Source organism: Eumetopias jubatus, unplaced genomic scaffold (genome assembly GCF_037043125.1).
Source record: "Eumetopias jubatus isolate StellerSeaLion01/CBP00866 unplaced genomic scaffold, mEumJub1_p1.0 scaffold_4, whole genome shotgun sequence".
NCBI lineage: Eukaryota > Metazoa > Chordata > Mammalia > Carnivora > Otariidae > Eumetopias > Eumetopias jubatus.
This window is the reverse complement of record NW_028274810.1, coordinates 3,867,990-3,891,288: the sequence shown is the minus strand read 5'-3', so window position 1 is coordinate 3,891,288 and position 23,299 is coordinate 3,867,990. Positions and strand designations below refer to the sequence as shown.

Genomic DNA, 23,299 nt, shown 5'->3' with positions numbered 1-23,299 from the left:
GCACCCTGCAGCGGAATGTGGACGAATGTGACCGTCTGTACTTCAAGGAGGTGCACGGTAGGCAACGGTAGGAGAGGCTGATAAAGAATTCCAAAGAACAGGGTGTCCGAGTGAATTTACTATTATTACTGGAGTAAAGTGAGTAATGCTTGTACTGAGTAAGACGATGACAGCTGTCGCTTTAATCCCACATGAACAGGGCTGAAAGTTCCCTGTAGCTTTGTAGCCATTTGCGGGCTACCTGCAAGCATGCATTCGGTATTTTTTTCTTTATAAACGTAGCTCATAACACTGTATTTATTAATCTGTATGTTCCTTTGAGTCTCAGTTCCCAACATCCCCCAAAGAAGAGGCAGAGAACCCGCGGGGCTGGGGCACAGAAAGTGCACTTGGAGTCACGTCAACTTTCACCCGTGCCTAAAGAACTTGGAGAAAAGCGCCCACGATTCTCGTGGAGGGTTGGAAAATTCCAGTAACAGGGCCAAGGAGGTGAGGATCCGTGGTAGGTCTCGGTGGGACCTCTTGGGATGACTGAAAATCCTTTTATCCTGGACATCCTTTCCATGGAAGTCTGGGCTTCAGTCTGGGGGCAAACTAGCACCAGGAAAGGCCATTCTAGTAAGGCCGGGAGGTGGGGGGGGTTCGGGGTTCTGGAGTTGCTCCCTCAGCCGGACCCCGTCTCCACGCAGCACTATTCTATCCACTATGCTGGTCCCTCCTTAAGCTCAGAAGTTGGAAGATCTAGGCCGGGATTGTGATTTAGTGCCAATCAGCGGTGGGCAGGAGGAAATCTATTAAACTCTCTACAAACCTATTTCCTGGTCAGCAACACGCCGAGGTCTTGGCTCAGGTATTTTACATTTGGGCAGCGATTCCAAGCGGCTAGGGGGAAAAGAAGTGCATCTACTTCTCGTCGTCTTGCTAGCTCAGTTTGTAGCGCTCTCGACTTCTAATTTTAAGGTCTTGAGCATTGCCCAGCGTCCAGTGCATTTTATTTGATTGTCTTCGGATTGGGCACCCGCGGTGGCCGGTGCCGTGCGGATCCCCGAGGTGGCCACGAGGCGGCGCGCGGTCCCTTCCCCTTGGATCTCGGCTCCCAGGGACCACTACTTTTTTTCGGTTTGTATGGTAAAGAGTAATGAAGTACAGTTGATTCACTTTCTCTGAGACTGGCACAACCCAAGATTCTTATTCTTTACCACCCCAACTCTAGGATCGTCTTGAGTCAGCGCATGGAAGGTTGGTTGCTTAAGCTCAGCTGCCCAGCTCAGAGGCTACCTCATTCCCTCTGCTATCAAACTATGGGAAAAGGCACAAAGACAACTGGATTTGAAAGTAACTGATTTCACTTGTAATTTTAAATGTTCTGTTCTATGCATTAAAAGCCTTATTCCTGGGGCACTTGGGGGGCTCAGTTGATTAAGCCTGGGACTCTTGATTTCGGCTCAGGTCATGATCTCAGGGTGGTGAGACTGAGCCTGGTGTGGGGCTCTGGGCTCAGCCGGGAGTGTGCTTAACATTCTTTCTCCCTCTGCCCCCCCCAAAATAAATAAATCTTTAAAAGCCTTATTCCAAGAAGCATGTGCAGGTTTCAGCAGATCAAAAAATGAGTCATCTGTAGAAAAGAGGTTTAAAATCTGTGTGCTTGGGAGAAAAGACCCGGTGCACCCAGGAGCAAGGGTGGGGAAGAGGATGGGAAGGAAGATTCAGAACTAAGAGCTACAGAATTGGGGAAGAAGAGAAAAGAGACACATTCCAGGGACTGGTCCCCACTAAGGACAGCCTGTCTTTCTGGGCCTCCCCTCCCAGTCTTTGTCTTTCTAATCAGCCTCTCACTCTTAAACTCATCTGATTCTGGGAATTCTGACATTTTCTACTAGGTCTACTAGGCCTACACAACGTTCCTTCTACCAGGACCAGGCACCTTACAGTTGTCCTTTTGCTAACCCTCTTTTGTGGTCCTAGGAGAGTCTATTAGGTAAGGCAAAACTTAACCTCTACTGTCTCAGGGACTCCAAATGGGCCTGAGAATTAAGTTGACATAAGACAGATTAATAGGAGAAAAGCCCATTGATTTTTACACGAACATGGGAAGTCCAATAGGGAAATGAAAGTCCAAAGAAGTGGGTAGGCCTAAGTGTTTTTATACTAGGCTAAACAGAGGGAGGCAATTGTGAAAAAGCAAAATATATGGGAAGATTAAAGGAAGATATAAGTTTTTTAACAAGGTCTGCACAGATTTCTCTGGGCCCTGACTTCCTGTCTCACGTGACAAGGATGTTTCTTTCCTCCTGGTATAGGGAGTTTTATCTCCTGCTTTCAGGAAGGAAAGTGGAGATCAGAGCACTCTTCTTGCACCTGCTGTTTTCCACATGCCTTTAGCTCAAAACAATCCTTATGTCAAAGTGGCATATTTTGGGGTGGCATATCCTGCCACTCTTCAAGTTCAAGCATGGGAATATGCCCAGAGAACAGGATACTTAGCTCAGATTTCCTTGTGGTGCATGCTGAAAGTGAGTCCATCATTCTTAGTATTTGTTAAAGTAAAAACAAAACCCTTCGGCTAGGTTATTTATAAATGTGGAAAATAGCATTCAAATTATTTAGAAATCAGTAATCTAGGGAACTCTGGGTGGCTCAGTCAGTTAAGCGTCTGCCTTTGGCTCAGGTCATGATCCCAGGGCTTGCTCATCAGGAGCCTGCTTCTCCTTCTGCCTGCTGTGTGGCACTCTCTCTCTCTGACAAATAAATAACAAAATCTTTATAAATAAATAAATAAAACAAGGATTTAAAAAATTGAAATCAGTAATCTGTAAAATCCTTCATTTTATCTTTTAAAAAAAAGTTTTTGAAAGCACTTTATTTTTTTTTAATTTTGTTCTTTTTTAAATAACCTCTATACCCAACATGGGGCTTGAACTCACAACTTCAAGATCATGAGTCACATGCTCTAATGAGTGAGCCAGCCAGGCACCCCTAAAATCCTTCATTTTATTTTTATGTTAAGATTTTATTTGTAAGTAATCTCTACACCCAATGTGGGGTGGGGCTCAAACTTACAACCCCGAGATCAAGAGTCTCATGTTCCATCAACTGAGCCAGCCATTTTAGGCACCTTTGCCTTAAAGGCACTGGCAAGAATTTAGGTCTTCTACACACAACTATAACAGAGTAATACCACCAGATTAGTCTTGCTTTAAACAACCACAAAAATGGACAAAATATGTGAAGCACCTGTTTACAGACACTGGACAGACGTAGTGCAAGACTGTGATTCCCTGAGAGAGGACTGGGGAAATGATCTGATGATGGTATAGCAAGCTGGAATCCCAGCAGAATATGGTGTTCAGACTGAGCTGTGAAGGCAGAGATCAAAATTAGGGCTGCTGAAGCAACGGGAATCGTTAGAGCAGAGCATCAGAAAGGAGAAAAGAGTTTAGATGCCAGTTTTCAGAAGTCCACATTGGGTCCCCTGCAGGTCATTTGCTGAGTGTAGAGCTGCTTATGCGCAGAGAGCTACTATCCAGTCTGGCTTACCAGATGACAGATGCTACAGGATGGAAAACAGAATAGATCCTAGAGATCAGCGCTGGCAACATGGGGATTCAGGCCTTGTTAACAACTCTACCACTCTGAGCATTCAGCTGATACTCCAGAAATGCTCTGTTTTAGGTGTGAAAACCACACCTTAGTGTAAGGCTTACTCTTGACCCTTCCTGACAAATATTAAAACCAAGCCCTGATAAGATTAACAGAGGAATCGGGGTTTCCAGGTTGAGTCACACCAAGTTAGAGAGCTTTGGGAAAGACCTTGGACTTTCCAAAGATCCACCTAAACAAAACATAAATCCAGTGCTACACAAATTCGAGGTCATGGGTTAGTAATCAAATTGCTTAGTAGAACAAATATTGATACTCTTTGGAGGAAGATATCAGAATCTGGAGTCTCTACAATGTATCATTCAAAATGTGTTATAAACAATAAAAAGTACTAGACATACAAAGAAACAAAAAAATTAGGCCCATTTAATTCATACTTAAGAAAAAAACAGCAGTCAAGAGAAACCAACTCCCAGGATATTAATTTTAGCAGACCTCAAAATACATATATATGCATACATATATATGTATATTTTATGTAATTATTTATACAAATAATATACATGAAACAAAAGGAATATACAATGTCATTGAGTATCCTAGGTTTTTTTTAAGATTTATTTATTTATTTTGAGAAAGAGAGAGCACCAATGGGAGGGGTAGAGGGAGAGGGAGAGAGATTCTCAAGCAGACTCCGTGCTGAGCGCCAAGCCCTATGCAGGGCTCAATTTAACAACCCTGAGATCACGACCTGAGCCAAAACCGAGAGTTGGACGCTTAACCAACTGCACCATCCACGTGCCCCTGTTCTATGTTCTAATAGAGAATCTCACACACACAAAATGAAAATCATAAAAAAGAATCAAATGGGAATTCTAAGGACCCCTGGGTGGCTCAGTGGGTAGAGCATCTGCCTTCAGCTCAGGTCATGATCCCAGGGTCCTGAGATGGAGCATCTCATTGGGCTCCCTTCTCAGCGGGAAGGCTGCTTCTCCCTCTTCCTCTGCCTCTCCCCTCCCTCCTGCTCTCTCTCAAATGAATAAATACAATTTAAAAAAAAAAAAGGAATTCTAGGACTGCCCAATGGGCCCACCAACGGAGATCCAGAATAGGTATAATATGTATACATGGTTTCCGCAACATGAGTTCCATTCGCCATGGCTAACCTGGCTACAACCACTACTGACTGCCCAAAAGCCAATAGCAAAGAACAACTCAGCCTATGATACAATACCACTTCCCCGTTGGCAAAAAGGGAAGATACCAGTCAGCCACAGGATGGCAGGCTGATCACACAGGACCTTTGCATCATGGGCGGGGCGGGGGGGGGGTGTCACAGTTTTATTCTCACTGGAATAGATAGTTTTATTATGGTTTTATCTTCTCTGCCTAAACGGTTTTGCTAAAACAACCATCTGTGTGTACTTCCGGAATGCCTCTTCTATTTCATGGAATTCCATACAGCATTGCTTCTGGCCAAGAACTCATTTGACAGTTGCCCTGGGCTCATGCTCATTCACTGGTTTTACCTGAAGTAGCTAACCTGATGGGGCAGTAGAACGGGTTTTTGAACATTCAGTTTCAGTGCCAGCTGGATGACAATGCCTTGAGGAGCTGGACAAATTTCACAGGACTGCATATACTCTAAATTAGCAACCAATAGATGGTGCTGTTTCTCGAAGGTTTGGGAACCAAGCAGTAGAAATGGGAGTGGCTCCTCTCACTATTACCCCTAGGCATATGCTACTGAACATTTTGCTTCCCACCCACCTCTGTAACTTTGGGATCTGCTGATCCAGAAGTCTTAGTTCCCAAGAGAGAAGTGCTTTCAGCAACAGGTGCAATAATGGCTGTATTAAAGTGGGCATGCCACCTGGCCATTTGGGGATCCTCAGGACGGGTATCAACAGGTAAAGAAGGTTACTTTCCTGAGTGGGATGACTGATCCTGACCACAAGGGGAAAATGGGCTGCTACTACACAATGAAAGTAAGGAGGAATAGTTGAGGAACGCACGAAAGCCTCAGAAGACCCTTTGGAACTCACTGCACTCTGATTAAAAGTCAATGGAAAACTGCAACAATCTAGTACAGGCAAGACAGAGAATGGGCCAGAGACTTTGGGAATGAGGGTTTATGGATCACTCCACCAGGCAGGATACCTGCTAACATTGAGGTTGGTGCTTGCTAGGGGCAAAGGAAATATGGAATGAGTAGTGAAGAAGACAGTTATAAATACCAGTACAGTTGCAGAAGAACTGTAATAAATATGGGTATTTTTTCCTTATTTTGATATGAGTATTTTTATGTATGTATTAACCAGTATTTTTATCTTTCCTCTTCCAACCCACTACCGCTAACTAACATGTGTTGATAGTAGTCAACTTTTAATCGAAGCAAAGGGGGAATGAATGTGATTCAACTGTAAGAGGAATGAACATCACAAGGGATTTTATTCTTTTGGGGGAAAGGGCTAGCATGTTTTCATTGTTTGAAGAAAGCATGATTTTCCTATTGTTTTATTTGAAAGTTAATAATGGTTTTATTTATTTTTTTAGGATTTTATTTATTTATTTGAGAGAGAGAAACAGCATGAGAGGGGAGAGGGTCAGAGGGAGAAGCAGGCTCCCCGCCAAGCTGGGAGCCCGATGTGGGACTCGATGTGGGACTCGATCCCAGGACCCTGGGATCATGACCTGAGCCGAAGGCAGTCGCTCAACCAACTGAGCCACCCAGGCGCCCATAAAAGGAGCAAGAGGAATACCACACAGACACCAAGTCCACAAGAGGTGGACTGTGGTGAATTTGTCAATTTTCATTCCTAAACTGGAAACACATTTCCCAGAATTCCCATCTCTGCATAGTTCTGCATTAGCTTGACTTATGGATTTGGAAGGTGGAAACAAATGGATGCCATATCCTTTTAGACCCTGAGAAGGGCAGCGGATGTCACCAGCACACACATACAATTTATCAGCTGGTTTATGTTGTGGGCATGTGACAGCAGGCAGGCTTGCAGCAACAACTCTTGCCCTGTATCTCTTGGGGCTTCTCTGTTCCTTGGGCCTGCTAGACGTTTAGTTTAACTCCTTACCAGTACCAGGGGGACACTCTTAAGACTGAGAGTTCAGAGTGCTTAGAGACTGAGGCAAGTTCTACATCTATCCTGTTTTATGGGGTTCACTGTCCCACTTTGTCCCTGCAAAAGTCGGCCCAGGATCCCCGTAAGCTTTACTGAATTCTATTCTATGCAAACCCCTCTTAGTAATAACGTCCTGGGATGTTTCTAGAAAATCCTTCTTAATACTGAGAACTCTAAAGAAACATAATCACCAGAAAATAAAACCAAATTAAAATCAAGACAACCCTGGAAGAAAGCAAATTTTCCAGAAAACAACTTATAACAGTTTTAAGTAACCTCTCGCACGCGCGCACTAAGCACACGACTTGCTACAACAAACAAAATCCTGCAAAACGTGCAAAGAAAACTCGCGGAACAAGGTCTCTAAGTTTTCCAAATACAAAATACCTTAGAATAAAACTAAACGTAGCAAAACTAAAAGAAAATATCATTTATCATAACACCAAAAAAAAAAAACCAAAACACCAGCCCAATAACACGTAAAAAAAAAAAAAAAAAGCCATACCAGACAAGATCAGCGCCATAAAAAAAGATCTGCTTTTTAACATAGATTATCAGGGGAAAGCGCGAACGCAGTCCCCCACTACCACAAATTATGCAGTCGAGTTTCCCACATTTGGGGAAATCGCAGGGGTCAGCACATCCGGAGTGCAATGGATAAGCCTCGCCCTGGGAAAACCACCTTCGTGATCATGGTATCTCCCCTGCCAGGTAAGTATGACTTCACGCTCACCCGCCCCACCTCAGCCTCACACGCCTTCCACTGTACACACACGCTCACTTGGCTCCCCACGACCCTGACCCTCCCTACGCCTTCCACACACGCACGACACGCAGCTTCCACCAACAGCCCCGCACTCCTTCCCGCAGCACCGGAGATCAGATTGTATTTAGGCGGCAGGGGCCGAAACGGCAGCCCCTGCGCTGCCATATTTACATAGGACACGCCCTGTGTGTGACGCCACTGGAGTCCCCCTTCCCTCCGGCCCACGCCCCGCCCTTGCCCTCGCCCTCTCCTCCCTCCTCCCACGACGTCCTGCCGGCCAACCAGCGGGCGAGTGGCCGTGGGGGAAGTGACGTCCGCCTCTCCCTCTTTCCCTCCCCCCCGCCCCCCCTGCTGTGGCGGCGGGCGCGGGTTCTGAACCGTTGCGCTGCGGGGAGTCCGTCTGGCAGGCTGCTGACGCCTGTGTACCTTTCTTCGGATGGAGAGTAGAAATTCAGGATTACAAAGGAAATGGGTTCCTTTCAAATCCAGTTATCTTTGTGATTGTAGCACTGTGTGTACACTATTAAAATTCACTAAGCATCACAACTGGTGGCAAAATCTATTCCATTCTTGAAAGTTCAGTTTCATTCATGGGACATTTCATTCATTTCACTTTCAACCCTTAGATGTGGGAAAGTTGAATTTTCTTTTTCTAGTCTCTTTCTGGAACACACGTTATTCTGAAAGAAAGTTGAGAGTCCCCAGAAAAAGCCTAGACGTAGCTTTCCTGACACACGAGAAGTCATTTTAGGGCCCGGGCTATTTTCCCTGATCTATGATGCCCTACCTCTCTACTCACCTAAGCACACTTGTTGAAGAACTTCCTAGGAGGTGTCAGAATTACAAAGGAATGCAAAACTTTCGGTAGTTAAAAATTTTAAGAGAATTAAAGAGAGTGCAAAAACTAACAGTCTCTACCAGGCTAGGAAATAGCCTAACCATATCAGAGACAATAAATCAATGGTAAAACTCCCAGTATCTTTTCAAAAGTAAGTATTCCTTACCAGAGATAAGGAGCCCACGACCCCACGACCCCACCTAGCATGTCCATAACCCCCTTCCCCTTACCAGTTACTTCTGCTTCATTAAAATGTTAAAGTCTCTGCCCTAGAAAGAGCACCAGCTTCATTAACGTACCATTAGATGCACTTACAGGCTTGTTTTCTAACAGGGGTGCAACCTTATGTCTGCCTTTACAGGCCACGACAAAACCCCCTTTTCCGAATATTCATCCTAACCCTAGGTGAAAAGAACTCACCCCTGCTTGGGGAGTCACGGCTTTGGAATTTATAGCCCGTGATCTCTTTATTTGCTGCAAATAGTTTCCTTTGTATGACGGCTCCACCTGGGGTAGTCTCTACCTGTAACTCACCAAGGAGGGAAATCATGTTAGTCTGGTTACAATTCACATATGGACCTCCTGAACTCATCCACTTTCCTGAACAAAATGTCTTTTTTCTTCCTTGCTTTTACTTTGGTTTCTGGGAAATGTTCTTGCCGTCATCCTCCAACTCTAATTGAGGTAACCTGTGAATATCAAAGAAGTTAAACGAAAACATCATGACCTGTGAATGTCAACGAAAGGATCAAGAGAAGCTACAAGAACTACAAAGTGGTAACCGAGATATTATATCTCTCAGTTAAATTGAGTTTGCTCAAAAGAAGGGTCATTGTTAAAAAGAAAACCACAGACTCAGAATGGCATCACTTAGGTTAAGACCCCAAGTCAGTAAACGAGGAGGACTTAATACCTGACCTAACTGAAGTTTCACCACTGTCCCCTCAGGAATGTAACCTTGAACCAGTCAACATGGAGTTTCCTGATCAATACTAGGAAATTTACTGATAGACCCCCTTTTCTCCCCTTGCCTAAACAATACATTCCTTGTTAATAAATTCCTTCCTCCTCCTCCTCTCTCCCACTCCCTTCCGTTCTTTAATGCCCTCTCTTCTCCTTTAAAAACCTTTCAGAAAACTCAATGGAGCTCCCTCTACTTGCTAGATGGAATGCTGCCCTATTTATGAATTGTTTAATAATAAAGCTGATTAGATCTTCAAATGTACTTGGTTGAATTCAGTTTTTAAACAGGTCTTAGGGTAAAGTTAGCCTCATAGAATGAGGAAATGTTTTTTGTCTTCTATTTTCTGAAAGATATTGTAGAGAATTGGTATCATTCCCTTAAATGTTTGATAGAATTCACCAGTGAAACTAAGTCTGGTTTTGTTTTCAAAGCTTATTAATTGCTTCATTTAGGCCTATTTAGATGATCAATTTTTCCTTGTGTGAGTTTTGGTAAATTGTGTCTTTCAAGGACTTGGTTCATTTCATCTAAGTTATCAAATTTGTGAGTTGTTCATTATAGTCCTTTATTATAATTTAATGTCCATGCAATCAGTACTAAGGGTCCTTCTTTTATTTTTGGTATTAGTAATTTGTATCTTCTGTATTTCTTGTTTAGTCTGGCTAGAGGTTCATCAATTTTATTCATCATTCCAAAGAACTAGCTTTTGATTTCACTGATTTTTCTCTATTAATTTCCTGTTTTTAATTTTATTGATTTCTGCTCTAATTTTTATTGTTTATTCTCATCTGCTTACTTTGAATTTAATTTGTCCTTTTTTTCAATTTGCAAAAGTGAAAGCTTAGATTATTGATTTTAGATCTTCTTTCTTTGCTAACACATGCATTCAATGTTATAAATTTCCCTTTAAGCACTACTCTTGCTACATCCCACACATTTTTTTTTAAAGATTTTATTTATTTGACAGAGAGAGAGACACACAGCGAGAGAGGGAACACAAGCAGGGGGAGTGGGAGAGGGAGAAGCAGGCTTCCCGCGAAGCAGGGAGCTCGATGCGGGGCTCGATCCCAGGACCCTGGGATTATGACCTGAGCCAAAGGCAGTCGCTTAATGACTGAGTCACCCAGGCGCCCCCATCCCACACATTTTTAAAAAAGATTTTATTTCTTTATTTGAGAGAGAGAGAGAGTGTGCACCAGTGGGGGGGGAGGGGCAAAGGGAGATGGAGAAGCTCCATCCAAGGACCCCCGGGATCATGACCTGAGCTGGAGACAGACACTTAACCAACTGAGCCACCCAGGTGCGCCCATCCCACACATTTTTATAAGCTGTATTTTCATTTTCAATTAGCTCAAAATAAATTCTCTTGAGAATTTTTCTTTGACCCATGTATTATTCAAAGTGTGTTGTATAATCTCCAAATTTGGGGTTTTCCAGCTATCTTTCTGTTACTGATTTCCAGTTTCATTCCATTGTGGTCTGAGAGCATGCGTTGTATTTCTATTCTTTAAAATTTGTTGAGATGTGTTTTATGGTCCAGAATGTGGCCTATCTTGGTGAATGTTCCATGTAAGCTTGAAATGAATATGTATTCTACTTTTGTTGGATGAAGTAACATATAAATGTCAATTAGATCCACTTGATTGATGGTGCTATTCAGTTCAATTACATCCTCACTGATTTTTTGCCCACTGGATTTGTCTATTACTGATAGAGGGATGCTGAAATCTCCAACTCTAATAGTGAATTTGTTTAGTTCTCCTTACAGTTCTATCAGTTTTTGCCTCATGTATTCGGATGTTCTGCTGTTACATACTTACTCATCGAGTATTGTTATACCTCCTGGATAACTGACCCCTTTATCATTATATAACACCACTTTTTATTCCTTGAAGTATATTCAGTCTGAAATTAATATAACCTGGATTCCAGTTTTCTATTGATTAGTATCAGTTTGGTATATCTTCCTCTATCTCTTTACTTTTAATTTATCTGTGTCTTTATGTTTAAAGTTTCTTTTTTAAAAAAGATTTTATATATTTATTTGAGAGAGAGAACGTGAGAGAGAGACAGAGAGATCAGGAGCAGGGGGGAGGGGTAAAGGGAGAACCAGACTCCCCGTTGAGCAGGGAGTCTAATGGGGGATCTAATCTAATGTGGGACTCCATCCCAGGACCCAAGGATCATGACCTGAGCCAAAGGCAGATGCTTAATTGACTGAGACACCCAGCACCCTAAGGTAAGTTTCTTATAGACCACATATAGTTGGGTCTTGTTTGCCACTCTTATAGTCTCTGTTTTTTAATTGATGTATTTAGAACATTCACATTTAAAGTGATTATTGATATAGTTGAATTAATATCTACCATATATATATATGTTAGATATTATATATCTATATATATATATATAGAACTGTTTTATAACTGTTTCTATTCATTGCCTTTGTTCATTGTTCCTTTTTTCTTCCATTTCTTATAGACCACATATAGTTGGGTCTTGTTTGCCACTCTTATAGTCTCTGTTTTTTAATTGATGTATTTAGAACATTCACATTTAAAGTCATTATTGATATAGTTGAATTAATATCTACCATATATATATATGTTAGATATTATATATCTATATATATATATATAGAACTGTTTTATAACTGTTTCTATTCATTGCCTTTGTTCATTGTTCCTTTTTTCTTCCATTCTTTTTCAGGCTTCTCTGGTTTTAAGTGAGCATTTTACATGATTCTATTTTCTCATCTCTTAGAGTATCAATTATGTTTCTTTGTAAAATGTTTTAATGACTGCCCTGTAGTTAGCAATATACATTTACAAGTGATTTAAGTCAACTTGCAAATAACACAATAATGTTTCACAGGTAGTGCAGGTCCTTATAACAGAGCATTCCCAATTCCCTCTACTGTCCCTTACAATGTTGCTGTCCATTCACTTAATTCTCCACAAGCTATAATCATCTAATATATATATACACACACTTTTAAAAATATTTTATTATTTGAGAGAGAGTGAGCATGAGCAGGGTGAGGAGCAGAGGGAGAAGCAGACTCCCTGCTCAGCAGGGAGCCCAATGTGGGGCTTGATCCCAGGACTCCGGGATCATGACCCAAGCCGAAGGCAGCCACTCAGCCAACTGAGCCACCCAGGCGTCCAATATAATCATCTAATATATTTTTGCTACATATTTTTTTAAGATTTTTTATTTATTTACTTGACACAGAGAGAGAGACAGCTAGAGAAGGAACACAAGCAGGGGGAGTGGGAGAGGGAGAGCCAGGTTCCTGGCTGAGCAGGGAGTCCGATGCGGGGCTCGATCCCAGGACTCTGGGATCATGACCTGAGCTGAAGGCAGGTGCTTAACGACTGAGCCACCCAGACGCCCTGCTATATTATAATTTTGAACAAATTGTTATCTGTTAGATCAATTAACGATAAGAAAAATAAAACATTTTATTTATTTTCATTTATTCTTTCTCATTTTATTTTCATTTATTCTTTCTCATTCTATTCTTTCTAATGTTCTTCCTTTCTTTATGCAGATATGAATTTCTGACCTATGCCATTTTCTTCTCTGAAGAACTTCTTTTAACATTTCTTGCAAGGCAGATTTACTGGCAACAAGTTCCCCAATTTTTGTCTGAGTGTCTTTATTTTTCTTTCACTTTTGAAGGACACTTTTGCAGGATACAGAATTCTAGTTGGTGGGGATTTTCTTACAAAACTAATTATTTCACTGCACTCTCTTCTTGCTTGTATGGTTTCTGAAGAGAATTCCGATGTAATACTAATCCTTGTTATTCTATAAATAAGATGTGTTTTTCCTCATGCTTCTTTCAAGATGTTCTTTTTGTCTTTGATTTTGTGCACCTTGAACATTATATACTGTGATGGTTAATTTTATGTGTCAACCTGGCTGGGCCATGGTGCCCAGATATTTGGTCAAACATTATTCTGGATGTTTCTGTGAAGGAGTTTTTTTGGATGAGAATAACATGTCAGTCAGTGGAGTACTCTCCATACTGTACGGAGTCTCATCCAGTCAGTTAAAAGCTTTAATAGAATGAGCAAGAAGGAGCTCTGCCAGCAGACTGCCTTTTGACACCAACTCCAACTCTGAGTCTCCAGCCTTCCGGGCTGTCTCACCAGATTGGACTCATCAGGCTTCCACAGTCCCATAAGCCATTTTGGTACCAGGAGTTGCTCTAGAGGAACAGAATCTTAAGAATGTCTTCTATCTAGTTGGTTCTGGGGTTTCTGGAATTGGCTCTCTGATCTGATTAGATTTAAAGACACTAATAACTCTATTTCCAGTAGTAAAAGCAGCACTGATAGTCCACGGCACGATGTGGCAATAGAGATATGCAAAATATCATTGGATACTCCTACTCAAGTACTTAGAAAAGGCAGGGATTTGGGGGACTATGTAGAGGATACCTTTGAACATTTTTGTCAAACTAACAAGTATAATGAGATTGGCTCACTCCATCATCAAATAGAAATGGTACATATGAAATAGGGCCCAAGTAGGCCCTGAAGGTACAAGGAAGTTACATGAAGAAGTGGCACAAATGCCCATGGTCCCCATTCCTGCTACACTACCCTCTCTCTCACCCAGAGCCTCATGGGGAGTTCCCTACAATTTACATAGAAAGAGAAGACTGGAACCTCACAGACGGTTCTGCTTGATATGCAGGCATCACCCAAAAGTGGACAGGCGTAGCACGACAGCTGCTTTCTGGGACAGCCCTGAAGGACAATGGTGGAACTTCCAGTGGTGGAACTCTGAGTAGTAAACCTGGTGGTTCATTTTACTCAGAAGGGACATGTTTGGAAAATCGGTGACAAGGAAGTCTAGGGAAGAAGTATGTGGATAGACTTTTCAGAATGAGTACAAACATGAGGATTTTAATAATCATGTGGATAAGAGGACCTGTTCTGTGGATACCAGTCAGCTTCTTTCCCCAGCCACCCACCCTGTCATCACCCAATGGGCTTATGAACAAAGTGACCACGGTGATAGGGATGGAAGTCATGCATAGGTTCAGCCACATGGACCTCTACTCAGCAAGGCTGACCTGCCTACAGTTGCCGCTGAGTGCCCAGTCTGCCAGGAGCACAGAGCAACACTCAGTCACCAATACAGCACCATTCCCCAGGGTGATCAGCCTGCTACCTAGTGGCAGATCGATGACATTAGGCCACTTCCACCATAGATGGCATAGTCTTTTGTTCTTACTGGAATAGACACTCTGAACACAGACTTGCCTTCCCTGCACACAATGCTTCTGCCAAATCTACTGTCCATGCACTTGTAGAATGCCTTATCCACCCAGATAGCATTCCACACAGCATTGTTTCTGGTTATGAACTGAATTGTGCCTCCGTGACCACCAAATTCATATGTGCATGCCTAACTCCCAATGTGAATGCTTGAAGACAGGGCCTTTAAGGAGGTAACTAAGGTTATATGAGGTCCGGTGAGGCCCTAATCCAAAAAGACTGGTGTCCTTGTAAGAAGAGGAAGAGACACCAAGAGCTAGCTTTTTGTGTGTGCGTGTGTATGCATGCGTGCATGTGCACACCTATGCACAGAAGAAAGGCCATATGAGGACACAGAGAAAAGGCAGCTCAGGAAGAGAGACTTCACCCAAAACCAACCCTGCTAGCACCATGATGTTGGATTTCTAGCCTCCAGAGCTGTGAAAAAATAAATTTTTGTTGTTTAAGCCACCTGTCTATGGTATTTTATTAGGACAGCCCAAGCAGACTAATACACTTCTGATCAAGGAAGTCATTCCAAAGACTATAAAGTGAGCCCACGCTTGTGGAATTCTCTAGTCTGACCATGATCCCCACCATCCAGAAGCCGGTGGCAGGGGACACCACTGGAACAGCCTTCTGAAGACTCAGTAACAGTGCCAACTGGGTTGCAATACCTTGAAGGACTGAGCAAGATTTTCCAGGAGGCTGTATATGCTCTGCATTGGTATCCAATATGTGGTGCTGTTTCTCTCATAGCCAGGATTCAAGGGTCCAGCCAACAAAGGGTAGAAATAGGAGTGGTATCATTCACTAGTACCTCTAGTGATCCTAGCAAAACTTTTGCTTCCTGTCCCTGCAGCCTTTTGCTCTATTGTTTGACCTACACTATTTTCTGTATGGCCATGCGTTCCAGCTCAGGTGTGCTCTTCTAATCATAGAACCAGCAATATCAGCAGCCTTGCTAACACTTAGCCCCATCACTGGGCAAGTGTCATAGGATTTGACAGGTAAAGAATCATAGGACTGGCCCTGTTGTTTGGTGTTATGGACTGAACTGTGCTCCCGACCCTCACCCTGAATTCTTACATTGAAGCCCTAACCCTCAATGTCACTGTATTTGGAGGGAGGGCCTTTAAGGAGGTAATTATGGTTAAATGAGGTAGTAAGAATGGGGCTCTAATCTAATAGAACCGGTGTCCATATAAGAAGAGGAAGAGACACCAGATATCTCTCTCCATGCACAGAGAAAAGGCCATTCAAGGACAGTGAGAAGGCAGCCTTCTCCAAATGCCAGAAAGAAGTCTCATCAGAAGCCAACTCTGGTCTTCTGGCCTCCAAAACTGTGAGAAAATAAGGGTCTGTTGTTTAAGCCACCCAACCTGGGGTATCTTGTTATTGCAGCCCAAGCAGACTAATACAATACTTAGTAATCAGGTTGCATTCACTCAATCTGGCTACATAATGGGAAGTGAAAGTACATTCTGGAATAAGCACTATCCAATTCCATGGTATGAATATCGTGTCTTTTGCATCGATGTTGCCTTCCTCAGTTACATGTATACTTAAGCCTGGGCCCAGGACCACAAAATCAGGCAAAATGGGGGGAAAAATTGGAAGGTGGGAAGGATACAAAGTTTCATAATTGCATCCTCTCATCACCTTCAGATCTTAGAAACTTTTTCAATGAAGTTTGCACTTTATGTACCCTCAGGTTCGATCTGAGTACACAATCATTTAAGCAATTAGCCCATTTTTTCCAACTTTCACCTCACATGCTTGGAGAAACAAGTATTTCAACTTCCACTGAGAGTACCATTCTAAGGGTGATAAAGATGTGGTGTAATATTATGTCTCATCTAAGGGTGATAAAGAGACGTAACATTATGTCTCTTTGTCTTTTTTCTACATCCAGAATGTCCTCTTCATTTTGCTTGTCCTGATTTGACCACAAACTGGAATCCCAACAACTCTTAACTGCCTCTGGAAAATCTGACCTAATATAACCCCAATCTCCAACTTGTACAGAGATAAGTATGGTAACGAAGGAGAAAGAGCCCCATTACAAAAACTCAGCTATCGCTGTCAATGATCATTATAAATTTCAACTGGCCTGAACGAAGGTTTCTGTTCAGCACTAAATATATAGGCCTATGTTAATTTGCAGGGATCTTCAAGGTGCTCATCATCCCCACCTAAAGGCCTCATGAGTAGTTGTCATCAGTTAAAGGAATTGATGTGGTGTACTAAAGGAAAATTAGTCCAGAAGCAGATGAAAAGATAAAGATTTCATAAAACAGAAGTGTAATTCCACATGTGCTTAAGAGATAGAAAGTTGTAAGAGAAAGTATTTTCCACTCGGACAACAAGATAAAGCTGGATGATCTACCAGATCATGCCTGTCTTGAGCCCACCAGGGAGCTGAGATCGCAAGACCACTGGGTAGACCCAAGTCCAAAGCCTGGTAAACTTCTCCAAGGAGGGACATACACATGAACCATTTCATCTCTGGCAGATAATGAAAAGGAAAGACGGCAGCCATAAAAGTTGTGAAGGAGAAAACAACTGAATTTTTTTTACCATTTCTTAAAAGCCAAGTGTGGGCTATCATGACAGTTTAGTCTCGGAGGCTCATATATAAAGTGAGTTTTTGCCTGTTTTTCAGGGTTTTTTTTTAAGATTTTATTTATTTATTCAAGAAAGAGAGAGGTAAAGGGGCAGAGGGAGAAGCAGACTCCCTGCTGAGTAGGGCACCCAACTTGGGGCTCGATCCCAGGACTCTGGGATCATGACCTGAGTCAAAGGAAGATGCTTAACCAACTGAGCCACCCAGGCGCTCCATCAGTTGTTTTTCTCAGGCCTCTGCCAAGGGTTCTTACTGCCTCTGGAGAATCTGACCTAATATAACTCCAATCTCCAACTTGTACAGGGCAGGGCAAGAGACTCCAGGTTGCCTCAGTGGTGCAGACATGCAGATCAGGATCAGCTACCACGGACACAAAACCCGGTCACTTCTCTCATTTGAAATAAAAGTCACCGACCGTTGATGTTGGAGCAAGAAACCCTGCTAACACTTGCTTCCAGGTATAGGTCAGCTCCGATAAGGGGCTGACACGGGTTGTGACAAGGGGCTGAGGAGAAAGAGAGTGAGGAAGATGGGAGAGAGAGGTGCAGCAGCAGAATGGGAGGAGGAGTGGAGAGGAGGCAGGAGGAGCAGATAGAGGAGGAGGAGGACTTACATGCCCGGGGTCGTTCTAGTCATGACAGCACCCCCGACACACACATCCCCCACCTCTCAAACATCCTCACCTCGGGCTCTCAGACCCCACAAGGACAGTCCCTCCACCCGTCACAGTTTCCAATGTCATTTGTTTCTCTCCCTGCTCCTTGTCAGAGCCTGGTTCTCTGGGTTTCCCGGCCCTTCTGTGATCTCTCAACATCCTTTCAACAGATTTCTTTTCTTTTGAAATCAGCCAGATTTCTGTTCCTTGTAGTCATAAACCTTGACTCACTTAACGTTCTCCTGGAGGAATGCTTTGTGATGTTAGTTACTGCTCAACTTTTTCGTTTTCCAGAGGAAGTTTCATCTTCTCAAACTTTGAGAACATCTTCTTCATAATAAAATAGCCCCCTTTGTCTCCTTCCTCCATTCAAGCCTCATCCAGTCTCTAGGAACAAAATACCTCTTCCAGAGCACTAGGCAACTTTCTGACTTTGTTTTTCAGCCAGCGGCTTCTTTCAATGTCAATTTTTTCTGTTCTGTGTATTGAATAAGGGAAGGAATGGCTTTGGGATGAAATAAAGAAGGGGAAATGAAATACACAGATTGTTATTTTGAGATGTAATGTGGATTTGTATCTATTTTGTGTAAGTATTTAGTGTAGTGGTATTTTGTGTACATAAGTAGTGTACACACTGTAAGACACCTTGAGTACACATACCCTGTGGCACAGTACTGGGTGCTCTTGGGTGGTACATTGGTATATGTTTTTTTTTTTTTAAAGCATGCAGTTTCCAGGTCATGATATATTGAGAAATTGGAATGGAACTGACTTGGCCAAACTCTCAGAAAACAGTCTGTGACTGTCTAAGAGTCAGAGCCCTGCCTTGTGGCTTCAATGGTATGCGGTTGATTTTGAGTCAACGCAAGTGAGTTTGGTTTGGCTTGTCTGAGTGTTTGATGTAAACATTAAACAAGGCTGATTACTTTGTATTGTAGATCTAACAAATATACAAATATAAGAAAAGCTTACAACAACAGCAACAACAAAACCTGGAAGTGTATGAAAAAGAAAACTACCTCCCAGTCCCACTCCACTGCTGACACACCTTTACGTATTACATGTAGGAGTCGGTGGTGGCTTTGGAGTGTGAGGGGTGCTATGTGGCCAACGGACCCAGGAAGTCCCGAGTCTTGCCCTGACAATCATCTGTCTTCTCTGGGCAATGGGAAAAGTGTGAAGGCTAGGAAAAGGAAAATAACTGTACTATTTGCAGAAATTTCACCTCTGGACAGGAAAGTCTGGATCAAACCGGGGCAGAATATGTGGTTTATGAGCTCTTCCCTAACCCTAGGCCCAGAGTGGATTTACCTTATTTTCTGAGGTGGAAGTGACATCATAGAAGTCAATCAGAGGAGGGGGTCAGAGAGAAAGCAAGATGGATGACCACGCACGCGCAGGTCAACTGTAGTCTAGTCTTGTCAGGTCAGTAGAAAAAATACGTAGGATTATCGGTGGGCATATGGATGCCAAATCAGTACTTAGACACCTCTGGCGAGGGATGGCATAGTGCTTCCGTAGGGGTTCCATGGTGTAATGGTGAGCACTCTGGACTCTGAATCCAGCGATCCGAGTTCAAATCTCGGTGGGACCTTTCCCTTTAACCGGGATAGGGTGAATTTTTACTCTTCAAGTGGCAGTGCCTTCCCGCTCCCGCTGGTCCCCGTCCCGGGGAGGGAAACTCCGGGGGCGTCGCGCGCCCCTCCCGCCCCCCAGTGGGCGCCTCGCAGCCGCGTCTCCCGCGCTCCGACGCCTCCTCCTCCTCAGGAACCAGGGAACGAGAAGCCCGCGTCTCAGAGTGGCGCCCCCCGCCGACATTGCGGCCCCAGCCGGGGCACCGGGCCAGTGCCGCCCCTCGTCGGGGTCCCCCTCGGGCCTCGGGGTAAGAGGCGGCGGCTGCGGCCACTACATCCTGCACCGCGAGAGGCGTCCCGCCGCGCGTCCTGCAACTGCACCCATTGTCTTGTGAGACAGGTTGTGATGCGGCTGCTCAGTCAGGGGAGGTTGTTTTGGTTCTGAGGTCGATGGTTCAGAGACCTAAACTGGAAGTACAATGCTGTATTTTTGAAGCATAGGACTTGAATCCTTATTCAGTTTTTACTGAGCTGATCAGCTGAGCTAATGAACTCCGAGATGCTCCCAGCCCAGGAAATTACAGTTGGTCAGAAAGCGTTACTTCACTCTCCCTGGGAGGGTCCACAGCCACTGAAAAGTATCACTGGTGTAACTTAAATAAAATCGGTTTTCATCACATCCAGTCTTTATTCAGTGTTGCGCCCCAAATACAAGACCTACCAGTCAATGATTATCCGCAAAGTGCCGTGTCCCAGGCATTGTCTATAAATTTAAATGTGCTTACTCACTGACTCTTTTCAACAGACCCATCTCACTCACATCATTGTCCCCATTTTCCAGGGCCAGACTACTGAACCGTGTCGGGTGCAAATTGGAAGTTGAGAGAGAGCTACTGTTTTTTTGTATATGAAGGTATTAAGAGAGAGCCCGAGAGAAGCGGTGGGTGGAAGAGGAAACCGAAGCCAGAAATACGAAGAAGCTGCTTTGGGTAGGAAGGATGGGTGAGTGGTATTTGGAAACTGGCTAGTAATGGCTGTAAGGTGTAAAAGCAAGACATCAAACAAGGAAGCTAACGCTTAAAAAATCAAGGCTGAGGCAAGTTAAATATTTAAAGGACAGGAAATAGGAAGACAACCTAGTTGCACCTCTCACTAGATAATAAACTGGTCACCGTTCACTCCCAAGACTCCCTATTGCATGTTCCTGGGAGGATCACAAAGCATTCAGCCAAGATTCAGATCTGTGGTTCTGACTTGCGTGGACTCTATGTGTACAATTCGGTTATCGAGGCCCCTTTCTTTGCATAAAATAAGAAACTTGTTTATAACTTCAAATAATCTGAGACAAAAACTTACAAGATGGACGCAGCTTCTACCTCGCACTTAGAAGTAGTAACAGCGCCCCCACCCCAAGTAAACCATAAATTTTTCTTAGAACCTGTCACAAAAAAATCGTTTAACAAAACACGCGAAAAGAATTAAATTTTTTCTAACAATGGAAAAACCCACACCCCCCAAAAAACTTTAAGTAGCTAAACTCTGCTCTACTCCTACTAAACTCAAAAAGCCTTAAAAAACAAGAACACAAAATTCTAACAAACAAAAAATTCAACATATCTCAACATAAAACGCATCTGCTTTTAACCGAAAGAATCAGGGGAAAGCGCGAACGCAGTCCCCCACTACCACAAATTATGCAGTCGAGTTTCCCACATTTGGGGAAATCGCAGGGGTCAGCACATCCGGAGTGCAATGGATAAGCCTCGCCCTGGGAAAACCACCTTCGTGATCATGGTATCTCCCCTGCCAGGTAAGTATGACTTCACGCTCACCCGCCCCACCTCAGCCTCACACGCCTTCCACTGTACACACACGCTCACTTGGCTCCCCACGACCCTGACCCTCCCTACGCCTTCCACACACGCACGACACGCAGCTTCCACCAACAGCCCCGCACTCCTTCCCGCAGCACCGGAGATCAGATTGTATTTAGGCGGCAGGGGCCGAAACGGCAGCCCCTGCGCTGCCATATTTACATAGGACACGCCCTGTGTGTGACGCCACTGGAGTCCCCCTTCCCTCCGGCCCACGCCCCGCCCTTGCCCTCGCCCTCTCCTCCCTCCTCCCACGACGTCCTGCCGGCCAACCAGCGGGCGAGTGGCCGTGGGGGAAGTGACGTCCGCCTCTCCCTCTTTCCCTCCCCCCCGCCCCCCCTGCTGTGGCGGCGGGCGCGGGTTCTGAACCGTTGCGCTGCGGGGAGTCCGTCTGGCAGGCTGCTGACGCCTGTGTACCTTTCTTCGAATGGAGAGTAGAAATTCAGGATTACAAAGGAAACGGGTTCCTTTCAAATCCAGTCAGTTATCTTTGTGATAAAGGATTTCAATTAAAATTTGAAGTTATCCAGAGGCGCCTGGGTCGCGCAGTTGGTTAAACAGTGGACTCTTGGTTTCACCTCAGGTCTCGATCTGGAGGGTGGTGGGATCAAGGCCGGAGCGGACTCCCCGCTCAGGGCAGTCTGCCTTGGACTGTCTCCGGGGCTCCCTCTGTGCTCCGCCCCCCTGCCGCGGCAACCCCACCCCCACCCCCATGCGCACTTTCTAAAATAAATAAATCTTTCTTAGAAATTAAAAAAAATCTTGAAGCTATCCAATATCCGAAAGAAACTGAGTTTATGAAACTAGAGACAACAGGTGACTGCAAACCAACCCTTCTTACTGTTTTTACCACTATTGGTGTTCCAGCCTGAGAAACCCAACTGAAAGTTTATTTATTTGAACATTAAAAGTAGATTCTATTCTGTTGCTCCTATCGCAAAATATTTATTGGAGGGTTCTCCTTTGGAGACGGTAAAGCAAGGGTCTGTGGCCAGTCAGGCCAGAAGAGGACGTGGCAACAGGGATTAGGTGACAATGTAGCAACTGAATGTGAATGCTTGATCCAGGCCCCATTCCCTGAATCCTGGCAGCCGAGACTCATTGTCCAGGTAGGAGTGAAGAAGTACTTTCTGGGGAATCTGACCAGCCTTGTAACAGAGAGAAACAGCATGTCCTACTCTGTATTGCTTCTATTTCCCTTGCTGCTGTGACCTATAGCATAGAAATATCTGCTTGCATAGCTCTGCCTATAGGCATTTGACAGCTAAGTTTTGCAAAAATTGCTTTTTTCCTGAAGTCGAGCTCACCTGAGGAGATAAGGAAGTAAGTACAGAAATGACTATGCTATGTTTAAGATTTACAGGATTGACATGACCAGATTCCTGTACACAAAGATCAACTGACCAAGGACAAAAAAACTTGCATGACCTTCCTCAGATGTCTACAGACATCAACCCCCTCCTGCTTCCCTCTTTGATAACATAAAAGAAACTTGAATTTCATGCCAAGAGGAAATGGTTCTTTGGGAAAACAGTCCACCATCTCCTTGGTTTGCTGGCTTTCTGAATAAAGTCCCTTTCTCTGCCCCAACATCTTCCCTCTTGACTTACTGGCCTGGCATGCAGGGAGCAGAACGAGCTTGGACTCGCTAACAGCCTGAGTGGAAAGACCTGGCAGGCATCAGCCTGTAAGGGAATGCACTGACACTTGTTAAAAATGCAAGAGAGAGAGGCACCTGGGTGGCTCAGCTGCTTAAGCGACTGCCTTCAGCTCAGGTCATGATCCAGTCCTTCATTGAGCTCCCTGCTCAGAGGGGAGTCTGCTTCTCCCTCTGACCCTCCTCCCTCTCATGTTCTCTCAAATAAATAAAATCTTTAAAAAAATTGCAAGACAGATGTTTTGCTTTAGCTACAGCAGTAGGGGAAAGAGACTTCAGTTTTATACTGAGGGCAAATTCCAGATACAGCAAAGACTACTGTGGATCTATAG

General features: G+C 43.9%; 3 non-coding genes across 3 annotated transcripts; 1 reads left to right on the top strand and 2 right to left on the bottom strand.

Moving 5' to 3' along the window:
• Positions 1–7,295: 7,295 nt before the first annotated feature.
• On the bottom strand, positions 7,296–7,459 carry LOC114197377 (U1 spliceosomal RNA). The gene has a single exon (XR_003606889.1). It is a non-coding gene; the product is annotated as a U1 spliceosomal RNA (small nuclear RNA).
• Positions 7,460–19,384: 11,925 nt separating this feature from the next.
• TRNAQ-CUG (transfer RNA glutamine (anticodon CUG)) lies at positions 19,385–19,456 on the top strand. Its single transcript has one exon. It is a non-coding gene; the product is annotated as a tRNA-Gln (tRNA).
• A 1,634-nt stretch (positions 19,457–21,090) lies between these two features.
• Positions 21,091–21,254, bottom strand: LOC114203742 (U1 spliceosomal RNA). The gene has a single exon (XR_015768133.1). It is a non-coding gene; the product is annotated as a U1 spliceosomal RNA (small nuclear RNA).
• Positions 21,255–23,299: the final 2,045 nt, after the last annotated feature.